Below are 16,324 nucleotides of genomic sequence, written 5' to 3' on the forward strand. Positions count from 1 at the left end.
TGCGGCCCCAGACCAGAAGCTGACTCCTTTCAAGGTGGAAAACCATGGGTACACCCCAGAAACGGTTTGCTTGCTCTTTCCAGTTGAGCAGTGGAAGCACAGCAGCCAGGGTAGGTACAATGTACGGTGTCCTGCAGTCCCGATTGCCCCCCAATGGGGAATGGTGCCGATTTAAGCAGGACCCTTGTTTTGGCTTGTGTGGTCAGGGTCTCTCTGTTCCAGAGTTCAAGCTTTTATGATAACACTAATCATGTTAGCTTGCCTGGAGCTTAATTAGTACGTAACTTGGCAAAATGTATTTGCATGCACTGATCCCTGCTCGTGCTTGCGTGTTTGACAAAGAAATAGAAGAGGCCGGAAGTGGTTAAAAGCCTGGAACTAGTTTAAGCTGGAAAGTAGCCGTGAGCCCCATTTTCGGTGCTGTGGGCGGCCCTCAGGCACGTGTCCTGCACCACCAGCACGCACGGGTGCTGGGGCTGGGCCTGACGGAGCCGTGGGCCGGATGGCTCTCCCCGGGGTGGCAGTGAAATAAGGTGCTGGGGGAAGCTGCCTGCGCCTTGCTAATGAAGTATTGATACATCTGCATCATATATTCAGAAGAAGGCTGTAGTGATCGAGATAGATGGCAGCTTTGCTGGAGCCAGTCTCGGTGTTTATAATAGGGGTACGATCGCTTTTTGTGTGTTTCCAGAAAAAACGTCCCCAAAGGCAGGCGGACAGGGAAGGGCTGTGTGTGCTCCCGCCCAAGGGTTTCTGCAGGGGCATGGGGAAACTTTCTCCCAGGCAAATACGACAACCGAGCAAGACCCTCTCCCCTGGCACGCTCCTCTGTCAGAGCAGTGTCACTGATCACAACGGTGGCACCGGTCGCGCTGCAGCCTCGTTAACGGCTTCCCGGGGCAAGGACGCCTCCGTTACGGCGGGGGATGGGGAGGTAGGTGCGGGCGAGGAGGCACCCCGCGGGAAGGCTCGGGGGCTGCTGGTCACGGGCAGCCGTTGCTCTCCTCCGCAGCTCTGCCATGGCGGGAGGACGAGGAGGAGGATGCTGCGGCGCCGCTGCCCTGCTCTGAATGCCTGGTTCTTTCTAGGAAAGCAGCCGCCCTGAGCTTCTGACCGGTGCCAGCCCCCGCGGTACCGTTCACCGCCTAACACCCCTCACCTCGCTCCTTTCCCGGGACGGCGGCTGCGGACAGCGCCCGCCGCGGGGCGGCGGGGGCGCGGGGGGCGCTTGCCCCGGCCCCGCCGGAGGCAGCCGGGCTGGCGGCGCGGCGCCTCCCCCCCCCCCCGCCCCGCCTCGCCTCGCCTCGCCTCGCCTCGCCTCGCCTCGCCTCGGCGCAGCGCCGCGCGGGGGAGCGAGGCTTAAATGCCTCGGTCGCGGCGGCAACAAAGGCGGGCGGCGGTGCTGGACGGCGGTGAGTGACGGAGCGGGAGGCGGCGCCGGGGCCGGGGCCGGGGCCGGGGCGCAGGTGCCGCGGGAGAGCGGGAAGGGCCGCGCCGCCCCCAGCCCGGTCCCGCGGCCGCTCGGGGGTCTCGGCGCGGCCGGGGGAGACCTGCGAGCGGCGGGCGGTCTCGAGTGAGCGGCGTGGGGTGCTGCCTTGATTGACAAGTGCCAGTTCAGCTGCGGCGTAACTTTATTAATTTCTCGTATGATTATTGTTATTCTTTTATCCGTATAACCCCATAAAGATAAACTCTTAAGCGGTAGCTGTTCATGGACGAGACTGCCCGGGCTGCTCGTCCCCCCTGCCTCGGCCGGACACCGCCCCCGCGCCCCGGCCGCTGCCCGTGCTGCTCTCCCGGGGCAGGGGCGGGAAGCGGCGGGGCCCCGGCCCGGGCCCCGGCCCCGGCCCCGGCCCCGGTCCCGGCGCAGCTCGGCGGGTCTTCGCCGGCAGAAAACCCGGTCGATCCTGGCCGCGGAGCCTGCCCCGTGCCGGCACCGAGGGAGGTCGGGCGGGGGCATCCGTGGCAGATAATGCTAGCGAAGAACGTACCCTGTGCCTTCGGCCCCTTCCTCTCTTCGTATTTGTGCTTACTCTCGTCTGAACGTAACCGATCCTTGCTGGCGCGGGTCAGTCCGCACGGACCGACGAGTTGTGGCAAGGGGTATACGCTGCGAGTAATTTTAGAAGTAGCTAGATTCGGCTTTAATAGCTCAGAGCAGGTCAGACTGCAGAGAGGAAGAATAATGTTTAATATGTTTTCTGTGTTGCCATGCTCTCATGTTTTCTTTTGGGGCAAATCTCAGTTGCTGTATTTACGAGCCCCCTGCAAATTGGGGCGGTGGAAGGGGACCCAGGGAGTTGAAGGAATGGAAACTGTTGCCGCTTGATGATGTTCCCGTAACTGCATGCTGCAACTGGATCTAATCACTGACAGCGTCAAAACAAAAATAATCTGAGAGGGAGAAGGTGCGGTTGCGGGGCAGCTGGGTGTAGCAGGAAATTTTCTTGGCTGTGAGGGAGTGAGAAACCAGAGCTGCCTGTTAATGTGTGAGGAATGAATCTAACTTGCAATGTACAACTCCTTCCTTAGCGGCACGCTCACTGGACTGCACTTGCCTAAAAGGTTGGTAGCTAATCTAACGGGGTTTTATAACCCTGCTTACACAAAGGATTGCAGAATGATTTTCCTGAGCTGGGAAAACCTTAAATGTGTTGGAGCACCGTGATGCACACCTGCACCATCCTCCTGCTCTCGGAAGGGAGTCAGTGGAAGGAGACCCCAGCAGCGTGGGACAGGCTTACCTAAAGTGTGTTACCGAGTGGGAAGAAGGCAGCTTTCTGTCCCCAGCTTTTGCTGCAAAACCTGGTTATTGCCCTTAGTTGCACGTCTTGGAGAGCTGTCCTCATCTGCTGGGGTCCAAGACAAGCTAAGGTAACAAGTACACATGCCTTGCACTTCATAACTGTGCCCTTTTGCCTGGGTCACGGTGTCAAGGAAGGTTTAAGTGAAGCTTTGAGTAACTGAGGAGTTCATATAGTCTTGAGTGATGCTGAATGTTCCCTGGGAGGAAGAATATTCCCAGGAAAAATCTTCCCCAGAAGGCCCCTGGGACAGAGGCCAAGAGCATCTAATGAGGCAAACCTTTCCTATTAGCTGCAGCTTTTGCTGTTGGAGGGTGAGGGCTTTGTGGGGGCTTGAGTCAGCAGGCACAGGGACCTCCGAGGGCAGGCTGCCTTTTTCCAGGTCTCCTCTGCTTTGGGCAGCCCATCTCCTTGCCTCAGCATAAGCCGCTGCTTTGGAGGTGATGCAAGTGCTGAGTCTAGACAAATCATCCATTTTCTTCTGGTGTAGCCAGAAAAAAAAAGATTTCAAAATCGGTTTGCTGCTGCTGGAGGTGATGGTGCTGCAGAGACGAGCAGCTCCGTGGTGCCGAGGTTGTGTGTGCTTGGGGAGCTCTGGCGCAGCTGCTGTGGGTGTTGGGGACAGGACAGCCTCGCGGGGCTGCATCTTGGCTCCAGATAAATCTATCCACTGGCTTTCTTTCCTTAGTTTTATGGTCACTTCCCTTAGGTGGGCAAAATACTGTGGCAGGAGCTCTGTTTTGGGCTGCATTCGTACGCAGCAGCGGTGACTTAGTGTGGGCTTTGTGGGTATATCATGGGGTCCTCTGCCTAAACGTGTGCCTCTGGCAAAAGCAGTGACTGGCCTGAAACAGAGATCGACACCCTGTGCAGTGAGCTGCCACGTTATCGGTGGTGCTGCAGTGCTCAGCTGGGTGTGTATGCATCTCTTGCTGGCAGCCAATGTGAGGTTAAATTTCAGAAAACAGGAGGAATACATGATCATCTCTACGCAATTCCTGCGCAAACAAATGTTTGTTGATGAGGCTTTGATAAGCAGGCTGCTTGCTCCGGTGGCTACTGTTCGCAAATATTCTGTAACCTGGTTAAAACCAAACTGCAAAAACGGAGGTGCATTGTCGTTCACCAAGACCTAGTTTTCTAGGGACAAAATAGGCAAGTACTTTAAATCTTGATTTGAAGCAATTGCTGGCAGATGCCTGTGTCGCAGAAGCTGGAAATGCATGCGCGGAATGAGAGATGCCACTATGAGATGGCCAGGGGTGGTCTAATGAATGGCAAAGGAGATGCAGCCAGTAATGTTTCTTATCTTTAACTCTGTCCTTGAGACCATGGTGCAAGAGGAACTCGGCTGTGGAAGCAGATTACTGTATATTCAGAGGCTTATTTCCCTGCCTGCCTCTGTCAGAGCATAGGTGACCCACTGAAGGGCAGGCAGCTCTTTGCCGAAGATAGTGTGTGCATGATGCTGCCCACGCTGGCATCTTAACCACAGACACAAGGGAAGCACATGTCTCTCCTTGCTTCTGCGTTGCTCCAGGCTGGAGGAAGCGGACGATGATAACGGGTGCTGGCCGAAATCCACATCAGGTTGTCCTGGCCTTTGTTCTCAGGCTGGCTGGCACGGAGGAAATGTTAGAACTCAAATTCTTCCACCTCCTGTGCTTCTGCTGACCTGCTTGATCTGTTGCATTGGCAGCTTTTGAAAGGGCAGAAACGATGCAGCAGAGTCGTGATCCTCCTCCCTTTCCATAGGAGAGGCTCAGTGGCACGTGCAGCCCTTGGTGAAAATGTCATTCTCCTCTTCTCAACTCGACATTCGTAAAGATCATGATAAAAGATCTGACAATCACTTTGATGATCTTTTATGAAATGCATGGATGTTTTCCATAGCCCTTAGATTTTGCTAGAGTGGTCTAAATCACAATTCTGCACAGGATTAGCAATCAAAGAGCATTATGAATCAATCTGATACTTTGTCTTAACCATAGCCCTTCTTACATTGCTGACCTACATATTACAGCTTTTGCTGTAACTGCTTCATTGACGAAGGGCTTTGTTTTTGACTGTAAAGTGGCCCAACTGCTGGAGATCTTTGTGTTTGGAGAACATTTTCCTTGAGATTACGTACAGATTGACTAAAATTCCTGGTGACTTCAGATGTGCTTGAAGTCTGTGCTACTTGACTGGTAACTTGTCTATGAAGTGTGAAATATAAGTGGTTCCTTTGAATGGAATTTAATTATAATTGTGCTGATTAAAAAAACTAGAAGATGAAATGAGATGCTTTCAGTATAAAGTGCTCCTAGGTGTCTAGCCAGCAGGAATCATTGTTAGCAGCTGCTTTCATCACTTCTGTGATTAAAAACCTTGGAAAAACTTACATATTTGAGCCACTTGCTTTTAGATAAAAGTCAAGGTCTGTTGCCTTTCTGAAACGTGCACTGCAGTTCAGCCTTTAGCGAATTGTGAACCCAAAGCTTCCTCTGTAAAACCCCTCCCTAAGGTTTGCTGATGGTACTGATGCAAATGGACATCTGCTTATTCCACTTGCAGGCATGTTTTCCTCCTGATGCCTGGAGTAAGGAGGTGAACGATGATAAAAAGGAGGGTCCAGAACCGGGTCTGCGAACCAGTGACTTAGCTGTTTTAAGGCAGCACTTAAGCCCATTCCTACCCGTTGTTATGATTTCAGCTCTGCAGGATAAATCCCTTAGTTTGCAGGACACTGAGAAGCAACAAGAAGTGCATGTACTAGTGTACGTGTGCTTCCCAACGTGTAGGAGTAGACTGCACATGTGCTTCTTGGTGTGTTCACTGGTGCCAGGGTTGGTAAAAGTCCTTTCAAGTGGAGTGTGTGTATGGCAGCATGTTCACCTGCAGATCTTGGGTAGGAAATCTAAGTTGGTCCCATGAGCTGCTAGGAGCTCATCTGCGAAACTACTAACAGGGCTGCATGGCTGAGCACCTCTGTGCAACATAGGAGGTCTGTCCTCTAGTTTTTTGTCTCAGCAGGTCCCAAGTCGTGCCTTTGCTTAGTTCAGGTTTGCCGGTCCCTCAGGAGCGTTTGGAAGCTGCCTGGTGAGCTTCTGCCTTGGATGCTTGGCTTGGGGTGGTTCTGAACTTAGAGCTCTGCCAGCAAGTCATCTGATGATTTTAAATATTTGCTCATGATCTGTTGCTCACAAGTTACCACAACCTCTGTTCACAGACAAAGGTTGCGCAGAAAGCTGCAACACAGTATCTTGCTTATTCTTCTTCTAATAGCTCAAAAAAGGTCAGTTTGTGAGATCTTTATTTAAAAAAGAAACATTGCCCAGAACATCCCCCTTTTTACCAACAGGATGCTGAAGGACAGGGAGTCCTCTGCTTTTTTGCATTTACTCCTGTGCCCCAGATGCCTTTGCCTGGGAATGGTACGTCTGTACAGGCAGAAGAAGAGAGCTCTTTGCCAGACTGTGCTGACATTTCTACGTGCTCCTGATAGGTGTTTCCTCTGGGAACTGGCAGCTGCTGAAAATTAACTGAGTGAAGCCGCTTGCTGATACGTACGTACCTCTGTGCTGCTGGAGGAAGCAGAGAACCTAAACACATCCAGCACAGGATACCAGTCTGTCTGTCTGTACATTGCATACTGATCTTCATTCAGCAGCTCCCGCCGGTACTGGCAGGCGTGTTTGTCACGGAGCCTGGGCTAATGCCTGGGATTCCTGGGGGTGAGAGAAACTGGAAACAAGCTAGTGCTCCCTTCATAAATATTGCATCCATTCCCACTTATGATAGATGGAGCAGTTTGCATTTTCAACTGTAAAATTTTGCAGAAAGATAGAAGTTGTTGATAGCAGTGATTAATGTTTTTAATATGCATTATGGCTTGCCCTTTGTATCTTTGTAATACAGCATTTGCTGTTTAGAAAATCAAAGGGGTTCAAATCAGCCTGGCTGCGTTCACTGGATTTTCTGCAAATACCCTGCGTGTGCCAGCAGAGATCCTAGTCTGTGGGAAGAGTGTGTTGACAGCCAATGGGATGGGATGACAATAGGAATTGCTGTGACAATCTTGCAGCAATGATAGCTCTTTCTAAAATGGATCTCCTGGGTACTAAAAGAGATCTGTGGTCATGGTTTCCCCCTGCAGATGACTCATATCAAGGAGCTGCTTTTTATCTTGAAATAACATTTAACTCACAATACCAGAGAAATGAGTTTTTGTTTCTTCTAAATTTGTTTGTAGGACAGAATCCTCAGGAAACGCTGCAAGCGGAGGGGTAGTGTAGAGCTCCCTGTGCCTTCTGAACAGAGCGGCTCGGGCACAGAGTGTCTTGAAAGCAATTAGTTTGTATTTTAAATAAATAAATAAAAATTTTCTCTGCACAGAGAAGATACCTTCATGCCATGAGCTGCATTGCCTAGCAAGGCTGAAAATTTGAGTGTGATCCTTTGGTAGCTAAGTTGGGATGTTATGTTTATTTATTTGGTTGGGTTTTGTTTTTTTTCTCCTTTCCCCAAGGCATAGTTCTGCATAACTTAAAGATTTTACTTTGGTCCAGGGATGGATGATCACTGTTAATTCTTGCTTATCCCTGTGACTTGACTTTGTGCTTGCAAGGGGCCCTAAGGAAATAAGAGGTTTGGATGTACAAGATTATAATTGTTGGGATCAACTATATATAGTTTTGTTTGATACTCCACACAGCTCTTATTTCTCCAGCAGAGATTCAGTGTAAAGAATTGTTGGGGAGTCGGGCACTTTGTAAGTGAGGTCCATTAGCAGAAACGGAGCAGAGGTGGAAACGTCGTGTTCTGGCTCCTCTTGTGCTGATTTTTCATGGGTAAGTCTGACTGAAATACTGTATGTGTTTTATGAGAGTCTGGAAGGTGCTGGATGGATTTTGCCCTCATCCAGATAACTGTGTCACTGAATTTGAAGTTTGTTTCCTATTAACAGCGGTTCTTGCAATCTTGAAGTTCCACTTTTCACAAATGCTTGTGTCCATGAAAGAGCAGAGCTTTCCTGGGAAGATCATAAAAGAGAAACCGGTTGTGCCTTAACAAAATCCTTCCAGAGCTTGATAGCATGTATTTGATGGAGTCTGTAACTCTGCTTAGGAAGCTGCCTTGCACCTTTCTGAATGAAACACATCATAGAGGGGGACCTCTGCTCCAGTAAGTGACATGCTGTGAGTTACCTCCAACAAAGACTGCAGTGGCAGGTTTTAGTGGAACAGAGATGGGATTCAGGCTGAAGGAATCAGGAGCAGAGATGAAGGAAATAGTCCCAAGGATGTATTTTAGTATTGGCGGCAGGGGGATTCCCAAAGGCAAAAATGGGATCAATAGAAATAGATGTTGCTTGTGCCTGTAACATGAAAGGGTATTTTGAGAGATGCGAGAGTGCCCAGCTGGAAAAGAAGGAAGAGCGATGCTGGAAGGACACTTAAATTCAGGAATGATCTGTGCAATGGGTTAGTCAGGCTTTCTGCTCATGATACAAAGTGGGGACTGAGGGATCGTTGGCATTTTCAGGCTTTTCAAATTTCATTTAACTTGCGTTTAAAGAACAGCTGTCTGGAATCTGGCAAAATGAGAGCTCACCTATGGATTGAGGAGTCTGAAAAAGTGGTGGAGACTTGGCGTTGAGCAGTGGCCCCATGTGTTGTGTCCATGGACCGCTGCTGTGCTGACTATGCGGAACCATCGGCAAGGCTGCCTGCTTTTAACAGAGGGGTCTGAAAAGCGCAGAGAGGTGGGGGAGCTGCATGGAAGGAATCTCATTTTCTTTAGATTTATCTGCTGGTTTTCAGAGCAGTCACTACTTGCTGTCTTCTATTTTATTCTTCTATAACATAGCATGGGTGTGGACTGAGAATATTTTAGGTCCTGTGGATGTGGCTCACCAATTACAAATGTGGTTAGAAGTGCATTTTTAAAAATTGAGGGGAACTCCTTCAAGTCTGCACCTGGGGTAAAAATCAAGTTAATTTTCAAGTGTGGCATAGCTCCCTTCTGCCTTTCCGCTCTCAATTTTGGAAATGTCACTTTGCAAAACACCCAACTCTTTCAGATGGACAACAGTGATGCATTTCAGTGAACTATGTGTTCTAAGGTTACGTTTTCCTCGTTATTAGCGGAGTACAACTGGATAAATATTTTATTAGATATTAATTGATTGTTGAATTAGATGGATAGATGATCATATACTTGCAATCCAAGGAGAAAAATTCGGAAAGGTTAATTAAGGATTGGTTGTAAAACTTGATGTCAGAAATGGTGTCACGTTTCAGTGTGGACACTCTTAATTAAATGTAGTTTAGTTCATGGTGGCAGTGAATGGAAATGAAGGAAATTTGGGCTTGCCGTAGCTACAGATGTGAGGGTGTACCAAGGTCATTAATGCATATTAACTTATACTTTTAAAATTCATACCTGCCATTAATTTGGCTTGATTTTTCCCATCTGTCTCCATGCAGACGACACTCTGGAAGCCTGGCTTTTTTTGAAGTATTGCAGAAATGCCTTTTTCCCCCCACTATTCCTTCGCAACCTCTGAGCTGAGGTTTTTCGCTGGGTGAGGACACCAAGTAAAACCCTGCAGGTAATATTTCAAAAGCTTAATTTTGTGCTTAAGCATCATCTCAATAGTGCCAGCGTTTCACATCTGTGAAGCGTTCTCAGGCATGAATGTCATGTCCCACCACGCATGCACCGAAGCAGGTCGGCGCGGCAGTGGGGTGGCTGCCTCTGAGGTTGCAGGAGCAGGGGCAGGAAAGGGCTGGCTCTATCACAGCTGCTTCTGCTCATGGCTCAGCTCCACCGTTGGCAGGGTTTTAAGCAGAGTCTTAGACGGCTCATCAGGCAGCACTCAGCCTTCTCAGCACCTCGGCAGTGGTCTGATCAGTGGCTGAGTGGATAAAACCAATCACTGCTGTCAGGAGGTATTTCTGACAGCAGGGTCTTTCTTCCCAGCTTCCACCATGTGGATCTCCCCTGGTTGCCGTAACTCTCTGATCTGGAAGAAAACAAACCTGGGGTGTGATTAATCACTACACAGGGCTCCCAGCCAGTGGAGGGAGCAGCTGCAAGCGCATTGCCACCCCCCCGTGTCCCCTAAGCGTGCAGCCCCAACATGTGCTGTTCTTGGCCAGCTGGCACCCGGGGGCTGTGGGGTGGTGACAATGACTTTTGGAGAGTCTGGCCCACCCTTTCTGCCCTAAGCTCACCTGCCAGGATTTCAGTAACCATAGGCTGTGCTGGTGGTGGGGTTTTCATGGCTAGCTTTTTCTATCACTGGCTGCTTTTCCAAAGTATTAGAAACACTCAGGCTGGGCAAGAAGGTAATCATGTCCTCCTTCTCCCCATCTGAGATTGCCCCACAGGCTATTGTGTGTTCTAATGCTGTGTGTCGAAATCTTGCTATTGTTATAAAGTGTTTCTTAGATCAGCAGCCTAAAGAACACCTTGCAGGCATGCCCAGAACACCCAATCTGCACACCTTTTCCTTTGACCAAATGCCTGGCTAATGATACACTCCAAGAAACCACCTCCCCTTGCCGGTGTTGCTCCTTCTAACCCCTCTCAGCTCCTGCCAGGTAATAGCAGGGCTTGTTCCTAAGCAGCCGTCTCTTAGAGGGCTTTGGTTCTCTCTGGTCCTTGGGCATCTTTGAGCGCCCCCCCCCCCCCCCACACACACTTTGCTTTCTTTCTTTTAGGTTTCATGAAAACAAACTCTAGAATTGAAAAAAACCCAACACCAAAACACAAAAAAACCCAAACAAAAAACCCCCAACAAACCCCTCCAAATGTCCAGATACATCCTGCCTCTCTTCTCTGTAGTTAATATTTCTTATTTTTCTCCAAACTGAATTTAGCTGCTGGTGTTATCAGTAGTTCTAATGAAATTTTTTATAGCTGGTTACCAGGAGACCATTAGCTGTATGTTTGTGTCAAAAAGTAGGTGTACGGGTTCAGAGCAGATGAGCTGCAAAAACTACCCCCTTAAAAAAAGCCTTGGGAGAAGCTACTTTGGTGTTGGTCACTGAAAACAAGCAGTTCTTCAGCTCTGGTTTGGGGAGGAGGATTGACGAAGTTGAGTTTTTCTCAAGCAAGTTGGATTTGAAATGGAAATGTTGTTCACGCTTGCAGTACCTTGTCTGGGGAAAGCGGTGAGAAACTTTTGAAAAGCTGGTAGGTGTGGAAAAAGGATCCTGCTGGGGTATTTCCTGGGTGAGGCTGCTGCTGGGTGAGAGAGATTGGATTAGCCATAATTTGCACAAGTAACCTTTCTTCATGGCCATGGTGTATCTCCTGCTTGAACCATGGCTGTTGCGTGGGTTGGCTGTGTTTCTGTTACTGCACTGTGTGCTGGTGAAGCGTGGGAAACAGGAGGTCCTGTCTGAACTTGCTAGGCGAGTTTCTAGCTCTGTTCACAGGAAGGCAGTGTGATAGTGGTAGATTCCTTCGCTAGCATATCCTGATAAAGTCACAACTCAGGTGTGTGTTTCCCCAGGCGTATGGCCAAGATAGCAATCAGTAACTGGATTTCCAGTTGCTGCCCTTGAGGGTTGTAACACTGTTCTGGGTAGCAGAGGTTGAGGTCTAGCAGTGGTGATTGCATGATCCCCAAATCCCTGCCGAAGGCACCACCTGAGTGCCTTCACTGCTCTCTGCTTTCTTGGCCGCTGAGCCTCTCTTCTGCAGAAAGGATACTATTTGGGTTTCTGTGCCTTCTGTGGCAGCGTTGAATTTCTCCAGTGTTTGCAAAGACCTGTTGCTCTGAGATGATAATCGTTCTTTTGCCTAAGCACAAGCTGCCCAGCTTATGTGTGTAACTGGAATTAATTGCAACGGTCTGCAGTAGCCCTAGGTTTGTCCTAGAATTTGCTTTAATAAAGGGGAATGGGCCTTTAATGAAAGTGGAAGGACTTCTGTATTTCCCCTGTGTCCTGGTTTCAGCTGGGATAGAGTAAACTGTCTTCCTAGTAGCTGGTACAGTGCTACTGCTACTGGAAACTGCTGCCTTCTGCTTCTTTAGCTTCAGCAGTGGTTGGAGTCTGAAGTCTTTCTCCTGCAGTATTGTGAAGCAATTGAATTGAGTAAGGGTCAACGATAGCTTCTTAAGCTGACGGCGTCGAAACCAAGCAAAGCTATGTCCTCTGAAAACGAATGCAATTTCGTGGAATTCCTGTAGCTCAGACTATGTTCATGTCTTTGATTTTATTTTTTATTATAATTTATTTATAAGAAGGTTCTATTTTGTAGCAGAGGTGGTATACTAGAAGCATCAGCCATGTCAAAAAATTATGTATAAATGCAACAGTTTACGTTGCAGTAATGGTAGGTTCATCAAGTATTCCTGTGTCCTTGTAGAATTGTTCAGCTGTCAATCTGGGTCTCAGTAGCAGGACAAAAGGGTTGCAAAGCCAGGCACTCAGAAGGCAGGATAGCGTTTAAGGTACTTACACAGCCCAAATTTGACTTGGGTGTGTGCTACAGGTTCTGACTACGTGGTTTCACAGCTGCTTCTTGGCTTGATGCTGCCTTGCTCGTTGTGAAAAACGGATGTGTATTTGTGGTTCTTCTTTTTTTTTTTCTTTCTCTCCTCTGAGGCTGTGCTTTAGTTGTTGTGCAGTTAAACCGTGCCCCAAGGACAGAAATGTAAGTTCTCCAGTATGCTTCTCTGTGGGGCTCCTCATAAATGTCTGAGCATCTGCAGTTTGCAGTGTGTTTGTTGGGAAGCATCTCTGTGTAGATGAGGCACAGACAAGGTACCCAGCCAGTTCTGGGTGCTCTTCTGGGAGATTGCCAGGACTTCACTCCTCTTAATAATTTCTGATGTCCGTGAAATGCAGTTCTGGTGCTGACAACTCAGCCCATGGGTCTGACCTTCTGGAAGGGTCTGGCAATAAGGCACGTGAATATTTTATTTTAAGATGTTTGTTTGGTTTCATAGCAGCTCTAACAGAAGCAAGGCAGGAATCGCTTCTCTCTGGCAGCTGATTTGCCTCTCTCATGGCACTTTATCTGGCCTTTGCGCCTTACTACATCTTTTTTTTTTTCTCTTTTTTACTTATTTGGTGGAAAAAAACCCCAAACAGGTAGAACCTTGCTTCAGCACGTGCTTCTGCTGCATGAAGGAGGTATGCTGTGACAAAACGAGGTGCAGGATTATAATGTCTTTTTTGATGTGTGGGGAGAGGAGAGGGCTGTTCTGCCAGGGGCTGGGCTCCTACATCCACTGCGCAGACTTCTGCCACTTGAGTGATCAGCAGGCAGTCATAATGAACCATTGTCCTCTCTATGGACCATCGGTGGGGAGGATTGGTTTTGTTGGAGAGAGCTTGTTGGCTGGTTGGCACTAGTGACCTGGGGAACTGTGGGCTCTGTCAGTGGCCCGAGAGGCAGGTAATTGCTCCAGCCATTGCCTCTTCTCAGGCTTGTTCCTAGCCTACCTCCAGGTCCTTGCCTTAGTCGTCTTCATGGACCAGCCTTGGCCTGAAGCTCCTCAGCATCTCATTTGAGTTCTCGGCTGAGCCCTTGTCTGGGCTTCACATCCCGCTCGCCTGCATCAGGTAGGCCTGCCCTTTCCAGGCTCCTTCGTTCCTTGCATCTTCTCTTGATCTGACTGACGTGACCAGGGGTGCAGCTGTCTCTGCTAGTGGTGGCGTGCGTTTGTGTGCCTGCTCCCCGTCAGGACACCCCGTGGCAGCACACGTCGGTGCCCTCCCGGCCCTGCTGGCACCCACTCTGCGCTGCTGGAGAGAGGGAGCTGCTGTGCCACTTGGCCTGGGGGCCCTCCTGGATGGTGCGCTGCTCTGCAGTGGTTTAATGATTTTTCCATTTAACTGTAATTAACCCGACAGGCAAGGTTTGGATTATTATGTTGTAGAAGAGTTGTGGTGGCAAGACTTCTAATTCTGGGATGAATCAGCATTAACAATTAAGCAATAAACAAATACAATCTCATTTACAAGAACACAGGCAGCAGGAGGTTTTCCTCTGCCAAAGCAACCATCAGGCAATTGGTTATGTTGCAGCTGGGAAGGTGGGAAGGAGAAATAATTTCTCACCTGGAGAAAGAAGATAAGCCATAAGTCTCTGTGGCTGCCAGTGGGAGGGATGCTGAATGATAACGGAAGCTTGCTGCCTTCTTTTGCCTCCTGGTCCCACTATCTGTGATTACTGACTGTTAGTGCACATACCTGTCACACTGGAGCCTGGATGTTACTAGGGTATTAATTAATTCCCTTTAGGCAGATAAACTCACCTGGGCTGGTACTGGACCTCCAGCATCCTCCAGTATCTTTTCATATAGATCTTCAGTCTGAGGAGGGAAGAAGAATTAATGATAAATTAATGATAATTTCTACAATATTGTTGTGTGTGAGGGTGTAATTTTGGGTCCTTACTTAACCTTGGCATCTTCCAAGGTATCTTCTCTTCCATTAACTCTCTGCCAGTATTCCTGGTGGTGCAAATACTTGCCCTGTAGAAGTGCTGTGTTGACGAATTTGTCAAACTCGGGCTTGACCAGAAGGCCAGGGGGCCTGATCACTCCTGTGCTCATGGCTTGTAGGACAACTGCTGAAGATTTGAGCTCTGCTGAAGGACGCTGCCCATCTGCAGGTGGTGGCTCCCAGCATGGGCTTTGTGCACATCTGGAAGGAGCTGGGCTGCCAGAGGTTCTCCTGAGCAGGCAATCTCACTGTCCTGCTGTGGTGAGGGGCGCATGTCCCCTCAATCCTCTTACCTCCCAGAGATGCTGGTGAATATTTCTGAGCATCAAGCCCTGTTAGTGGGGGGGAGTGGGCGGACAGCTGAGCAGCTCCGGCAGCCACAGCCTGGCTATTGCGCTTCCTCTTCCAGCTCTGCGGCTGCTCCAGGCGCTGCCACGGCAGAAACTGCACGCCTTTGATGGCATCTCTGGGTTCACTTTTCAGTCACGTATAAAGGCAGACTTGGGCAGGGAGTGGGGAGTCAGAGGTGGATTGTCATACATTTTTAAAAGTTATGTCCCTCCCTGAAGGAGTGCTGTGTGGCTGGACAACGGGTGTGCAGGGCTTGCTCAACCGCCTGTGCTCCTCTGCATCCCTTTTCTCTCCTGTTTGTATCGTTTCCCTAACTTAAATGTGCCCTTAATGCAGGCCACAAAGCCTGATGTGAGCACAGCCTGCTGCTGAGCTCGCTGGCTGGGGATTTCCTAACCTGACATGTAAATGTGCTGGGGCTTAGGCTCACCATTACTCATCCAGCCTTCCTGTACTGCATTACAGCTGTCCTGTGGTCTGCCTGTCCAAGTTTCCTTGCCAGAGGGTGGCTTGCTCTAATTGCTTGCTGTGATGGCTGATCCCTCACTGGGTGAGGTGGCTCTCAAAGGTTGCAGCTGTGCCGAGGTACTGCTGCTGGCCGGGAGAAGCAAAGAAAGGTATTTTTCAGTCTAGCAGCCAGCTCTTTCTGTTTTTCTCTCCTTTGACCTAACCCTCAAGTGTTGCTTTAGTTTCATTCTTTCTCACCCGGCAAGAATCTACACAGGCTGGCGCTGGTGGGACCTCAGCGCTTGTGGTAAGGCATTGCATGCCAGTGTTTCTTTGCACCAGGCAGCACTCCTTTTTTTTCTGTCTTCCTCCTTTCTTGCTTTTTACCACACTCTTTTTTTCTATCTTCCTCCCTTTCCTCATCACCCAAAATTTGTAAAGCACAAGCTTACCTTTTTCACACTGCTTTCCCTCCCTTGCCACCGTGTGCTGCAGTGGGTTACGGTCCTCGGGTGGTTCAAGCTGGCAGTAATTTGGACGGTCAGCATATTAGGACCTCTCCTTAAGCTGTGAGCACTTGGGTTCCCTGCTGAAAACAGAAAGCTGAGCTGCTGGACTCAGGGGTGAAACATATGCCAGGCCATGCACATACACTGGAAACTTGCCCAGGGCAGGATAATTATGGGAGGCAGTGTTTTTTGAGCAGACCGTGTGCTCTCACTTGCTAAACAGTCTTGTGATTAGTATCTTATTTAAGAGGATTTTAGGACATGTGCCGCAGTTACGCTGAGTTTCTTTTAGAAGTAGGGGAGAGGTTAGAAAAATAAACTCTGTAAAGGCTCTTTTGTGTTTCCAGCAAGGGTCATCAGATAAGTGCAGTGCATCACTGCTGTGTTGCATCAGTGTAGGCAGTGGGTTTTGCTATTAATGGTTCAGTGGGAGAGGGATCCACAGGAGAGGCTTTGCACATGCATTTATACAGGCTGTATTGCTGAGATCTCCTTAGGGACCCAGAACTCCAGTGTTGAGGGTGAGTTCTGCTGCCCTGATCTCGGCATTACCAGTTCTCCCTGACCCTGGCTCCTGGCCTTAGACTCTGGGGAGATCTGCAGCCAGCAGGTCTTCAGCAGCATATTTTGCCTTCAAAATAAGGCTCTGTGTGCTGTTTTACTTGAGCACAAGGTGTTGGCATCTCATTGTTGGTCTTACCCAGGACTCCCTCGCCCATGGTGTGGGTGCAGCAGCATCTGCAGGCTCTGGGTGTTTCCA

The 16,324-nt window shown here is 49.3% G+C and overlaps 1 protein-coding gene across 9 annotated transcripts in view; it reads left to right on the forward strand.

The window, feature by feature from the left end:
- Positions 1-1,330: 1,330 nt before the first annotated feature.
- ST6GAL1 (ST6 beta-galactoside alpha-2,6-sialyltransferase 1) overlaps positions 1,331-16,324 on the forward strand; it is a 47,813-nt gene continuing 32,819 nt past the window's right edge. Inside the window, exons 1-3 of one of the 9 annotated variants that reach the window (XM_049802196.1) lie at positions 6,148-6,352; positions 7,519-7,636; positions 9,275-9,399. The gene's annotated coding sequence lies outside the window, so the exon portion shown is untranslated. Of the gene's footprint in view, positions 1,413-1,474; positions 1,645-6,147; positions 6,353-6,413; positions 7,637-9,274; positions 9,400-15,008; positions 15,226-16,019; positions 16,086-16,324 lie in introns of those variants that run through there. The other 8 variants (XM_049802200.1, XM_049802202.1, XM_049802194.1 and 5 more) reach the window with 8 other exon arrangements.

The sequence above is a fragment of the Accipiter gentilis genome, chromosome 6 (assembly GCF_929443795.1).
Source record: "Accipiter gentilis chromosome 6, bAccGen1.1, whole genome shotgun sequence".
Taxonomy (NCBI): Eukaryota; Metazoa; Chordata; class Aves; order Accipitriformes; family Accipitridae; genus Astur; species Astur gentilis.